The sequence below is a fragment of the Lytechinus variegatus genome, chromosome 3, assembly GCF_018143015.1.
Source record: "Lytechinus variegatus isolate NC3 chromosome 3, Lvar_3.0, whole genome shotgun sequence".
NCBI classification, from domain to species: domain Eukaryota; kingdom Metazoa; phylum Echinodermata; class Echinoidea; order Temnopleuroida; family Toxopneustidae; genus Lytechinus; species Lytechinus variegatus.
The window spans coordinates 14,730,330-14,735,964 of record NC_054742.1 but is presented as its reverse complement, the minus strand read 5'-3'; positions in this window follow the sequence as shown (position 1 = coordinate 14,735,964).

Here is a 5,635-nt window from a genome sequence, read left to right as displayed (position 1 = left end):
TTTTATTCTCCTCAGGGCTGCCTGTAAATGATTAAGTTTCCATTGAGCCTTCATCTGGTAAAAGAAGAAAAACATTGATTGATTGATTGATTGATTATAATAACAAGGCTTTTTCAAAGAAGTTATAGTTTTTTTTATTCAGAAATTAAGTGTATTTCAGACGCTGTTTATAATTGTGTTCAGATTTTCGGAAAATATTATTGGAAATTATCTATCAATACACAAAAACAGTTGATTTAAATGAAAATGAAATTCCATAATTTATTGTTCGAATAGAGATGAAATTATATACTCCGAAAATTTGCTTTGCCAAATTGATCGTAGGCCCGGCAGCCACTGTGCAGCGCCAGATCGACGAGGCTCTATCCCTTTAATCGTTGAACGCCAAAATTATATGAATTTATGATAGATCGTCAAATATTAATAACATCTCATTCTTCCTCTTCCTCCTCTTTTTCTTCTTCTTCCTCTTCTGTTCTTCTTTGCCTCTTATAATCAGTATTATTAGTATTGATTATTATTTTGTATTTCTCTACTTATTCACTCAACATCATTCTGTGATGTTTTCAGTACAAAGTGATATAGTTATGTTTAATGGTAATGATTTTAGTTGACGATACACACCTCACTGTACAACAGGAGATTATCTAGCGTCTGACTTGCAGTCGGAAAGAAACGGCGGTACTCGAAGGTATGTCTGAAATAGGAAATTATCATTATAATGTTATCATAAAAATGATACAGCTTATAATTATGTAAGTATTAATATTATCATCTTCTTCGTATTCATCTTTCTCTTCTTTTTCTTCCCCTTCTTATATCTATTCTTCCATTATCCTTGTCATCATCATCATCTTAAAATTTTCATTACAAAGTTATATATAATTATTCATTTAGTTAATGGTAATGATTTTAGTTGACGATACACACCTCACTGTACAACAGGAGATTATCTAGCGTCTGACTTGCAATCGGAAAGAAACGGCGGTACTCGGAAGGTATGTCTGAAATAGGAAATTATTATCATAATGTTATTAAAACTACCAAAACTTATTTGAAATTTTTAATATATCATCAATCATTATCATCTTCTTGTTCGTTTATTTCTTTTTTTCCCCTTTTATTTATTTTTCCTCTTCATAATATCCCCTCATCATCATCCTGAAAACTTTATTTCAAAGTTACATACATATATTCATCTAGTTCATGGTAGTGATTTCAGTCAACAACACTCACCTTAATCTATACAACAAAAAAACCGAAGAAAATGAGATTATCTACCCTCTGGCATGCAATCGGAAAGAAACGGCTGTACTCGGAAGGTATGTCTGAAAGGGAAAATTATCATAAACGATACAGCTTATAATTATGAAAGTATTAATATTATCATATTCTTCGTATTTATCTTTCTCTTCTTCTTTTTCTTCCCTTATATCTATTCTTCCATTATCCTTGTCATCATCATCATCTTGAAATTTTCATTACAAAGTTATATATAATTATTCATTTAGTTAATGGTAATGATTTTAGTTGACGATACACACCTCACTGTACAACAGGAGATTATCTAGCGTCTGACTTGCAATCGGAAAGAAACGGCGGTACTCGGAAGGTATGTCTGAAATAGGAAATTATTATCATAATGTTATAAAAACTACCAAAACTTATTTGAAATTTTTAATATATCATCAATCATTATCATCTTCTTGTTCGTTCATTTCTTTTTTCCCCTTTTATTTATTTTTCCTCTTCATAATATCCCCTCATAATCATCTTGAAAACTTTATTACAAAGTTACATATATATATTCATCTAGTTAATGGTAGTGATTTCAGTCAACAACACTCACCTTAATCTATACAACAAAAAAAACGAAGAAAATGAGATTATCTACCCTCTGGCATGCAATCGGAAAGAAACGGCTGTACTCGGAAGGTATGTCTGAAAGGGAAAATTATCATAAACGATACAGCTTATAATTATCCTTGTCATCATCATCATCTTGAAATTTTCATTACAAAGTTATATATATATAATTATTCATTTAGTTAATGGTAATGATTTTAGTTGACGATACACACCTCACTGTACAACAGGAGATTATCTAGCGTCTGACTTGCAATCGGAAAGAAACGGCGGTACTCGGAAGGTATGTCTGAAATAGGAAATTATTATCATAATGTTATAAAAACTACCAAAACTTATTTGAAATTTTTAATATATCATCAATCATTATCATCTTCTTGTTCGTTCATTTCTTTTTTCCCCTTTTATTTATTTTCCTCTTCATAATATCCCCTCATAATCATCCTGAAAACTTTATTACAAAGTTACATATATATATTCATCTAGTTAATGGTAGTGATTTCAGTCAACAACACTCACCTTAATCTATACAACAAAAAAACCGAAGAAAATGAGATTATCTACCCTCTGGCATGCAATCGGAAAGAAACGGCTGTACTCGGAAGGTATGTCTGAAAGGGAAAATTATCATAAACGATACAGCTTATAATTATCCTTGTCATCATCATCATCTTGAAATTTTCATTACAAAGTTATATATATATAATTATTCATTTAGTTAATGGTAATGATTTTAGTTGACGATACACACCTCACTGTACAACAGGAGATTATCTAGCGTCTGACTTGCAATCGGACAGAAACGGCGGTACTCGGAAGGTATGTCTGAAATAGGAAATTATTATCATAATGTTATAAAAACTACCAAAACTTATTTGAAATTTTTAATATATCATCAATCATTATCATCTTCTTGTTCGTTCATTTCTTTTTTCCCCTTTTATTTATTTTTCCTCTTCATAATATCCCCTCATAATCATCCTGAAAACTTTATTACAAAGTTACATATATACATTCATCTAGTTAATGGTAGTGATTTTAGTCAACAACACTCACCTCAATCTATACAACAACAAAAAACGAAGAAAAGGAGATTATCTACCCTCTGGCATGCAGTCGGAAAGAAATTGCTGGACTTTGAAGGTATGTCTGAAATTGGAAATTATCGTTTTATAATAAAGAAACATGATAGCTTTATATTAAATAAATTATTATCGTCAATCAACATCCAGGGGCTTCAGCCCCCCCCCCCCCAATTTTTTAAAAAAAAACGTGTATAAAAACGAAAAAATGACCATGATCATGATATTTTGCATGGTCAGCCCCCGACTTTTGGCTCTATCCCTCACTTTCAAAACTGATCCGCGGCCCCATTATAATATCCTCTTAATATTCTTCATCCTCTTCTTCTCTCTCTCCTTCTTCATCTTCAAATTTTTCCTTCTCCTGCTTCTTATTTACTATTATCTTAGCCGTCCTCCTCAGCACAAGAATTTTAGAAAGTTTCAAAACAGTTTTGCACACCTCACTCTTGGGGTGATCTCGCCACTCGTAAGTGAAAAAGGTGAAAGGGGAAGGCTCTTTGAGATGTTCTAGTTACACCAACACCACTACCACGATCAAGATCGTCATAATCGTTCTTAATCATCTTAACCATAAATATTTATCGTCATCATCATAACATCCACCACCTTACCAATATACCCTCACCATCATCTTCATCGAAAACTACCATCATCATTATCACCACCATCTTCATCGATACCTATCATTATCATCACCATCTTCATCGATACCTATCATTATCATCTTCATCGATACCTATCATATATCATCATCATCTTCATTATCACCATCATCTTCATCATCATCATCATCTTCATTATCATCATCATCTTTATCGCTAACTATCATATATCATCATCATCTTCATTATCATCATCATCACCATCTTATTATTTTCTTCTTATATCTTTAATGTCTTTCTTCCTTTCTCTTTCTTATCTTTCTTTATCCGTTTTCTTACTATTCATTCTCTTCATCATCAACATCAGGCATCATCAGCAGCTTCGTCATCATAATCCTCCTTCTCCTTATCGTAATCATTTTTATCATCACATCATCATAATCCAGCCGAAGATCCCGATATAGATTAAAATTACACTTAGATATGTAGTACCTAGAATATAATGCTATATATATATTCATGGAACTATATCGGAACACGTATAGCTCACGCACCGAGACAATCAATTAGGGGTGAGCGGAGTTAGGGCATAGCGCCATCTCACGAGTTTGTCTCATTATTCGTCCACACGAACTTAATCAAAAGATCGTTCACTTCGAAAAAAGTTCCGTGACGATCCGTACGGACCTCCTGCATCCGTAAGTCATGTATTTTCGCTCATCTTGCATAATTTTTTTTTTTTTCTCCGTTTTTCGGCAATATTATTGTGTTAGAAAGAACTTACCATGGTGAAGTTCCAACAGTCAACTCAGGACTACCTAACATTTCAAATGAATATTTCTTGATGTTTTATAGGGGGGTCGGTGTTGTTTTTTCGACATAACGTTTGCTCATATAACAGGCGCGTGTCGTGCGCGCATTTATGTGCGTATACTACGCGGTAAAGGAATTAGGACGAATTTAGAAGGTCATCTTAATATCGACAGCGCCTCAGCTGGGTGAGCGGAGATTGGGCAGCGTACGGTACATGCGCCTAGCTGGTATGGTATGTTCATATGCGCTCATTTAACGCGTGCGTCCATTTTCCATAGTGACGTCATCGAAAATGGAGCAAACGGTCCGTTCTCAAAATAAATATTCAGATAAAATTTACCTCTTCTTCCCTTTCAACCAATCACATCAAAAGAAAGCAATCGCGAGAAAAATACCTACGCAGGCCTTATGAATATTCATATATTTTCCGATAAACCTATTTAGGCCGGCTTTTTCAGGAGAAAATATCTCAAATCATAGGGCGAATTTGAGACGTGTTTTTGCAATAAAATAGCGTATTTTGAGAAAAAAATACAGGGTTTGGAAAATTATCACAACTTTCTAACCATAGATTTTGGTTGAAAACTGTATTTTATAATATACGAACGAGGTTCCTCATTACCATACCATAACAAAAAACCTTCTCCACTACTTTTTCTCTGATAGCCAGTGATATTCTGATTTGGAGGAATTTAGGGCAAAATTCTCATTTCATCTCCGGAAAACGACGATAGAGTGAGAATGTGAAATTTACGTGACACATGCTGATCGACGGCAATCATAAGTTCACTTAAAAAATCATCAATATTTGTTTGATTTGATACGTGTCTTCACTGTATTTTAACTTCAAAATGGATTTTGGAATTTATGCTCGTATCCAGTGTTCCGAGCAGCGAAATTCAAATTCCAGCGGTACGCCATCCAATGCACTGCCGGTGTCGTCGGCAATGCGAACCCAGTCCCGCATCGAAGTACGTGGAATGGTGTTCGCTGCTTTTGCTGCATTTGACATTATCTTCAATGTGATTGCAATGTTTCTTGGCTATTTTAAACGTTTAGTAGTATTTGTTCCAAATGACTTTCATATGACTGGAGTTACTGAAGTCCACTTAATAGCCAGATCGATTTTTTATTTGGTGGTATCCCAGGACCAAAATCCAATTGAAACCAGTTGGATTTCCAACTGGTTTCAATTGGTTTCAATTGGTTTCAACTGGTTTCAATTGGTTTTAACTGGAATTTAACAATTTCCAGTTGAAACCAGTTGGG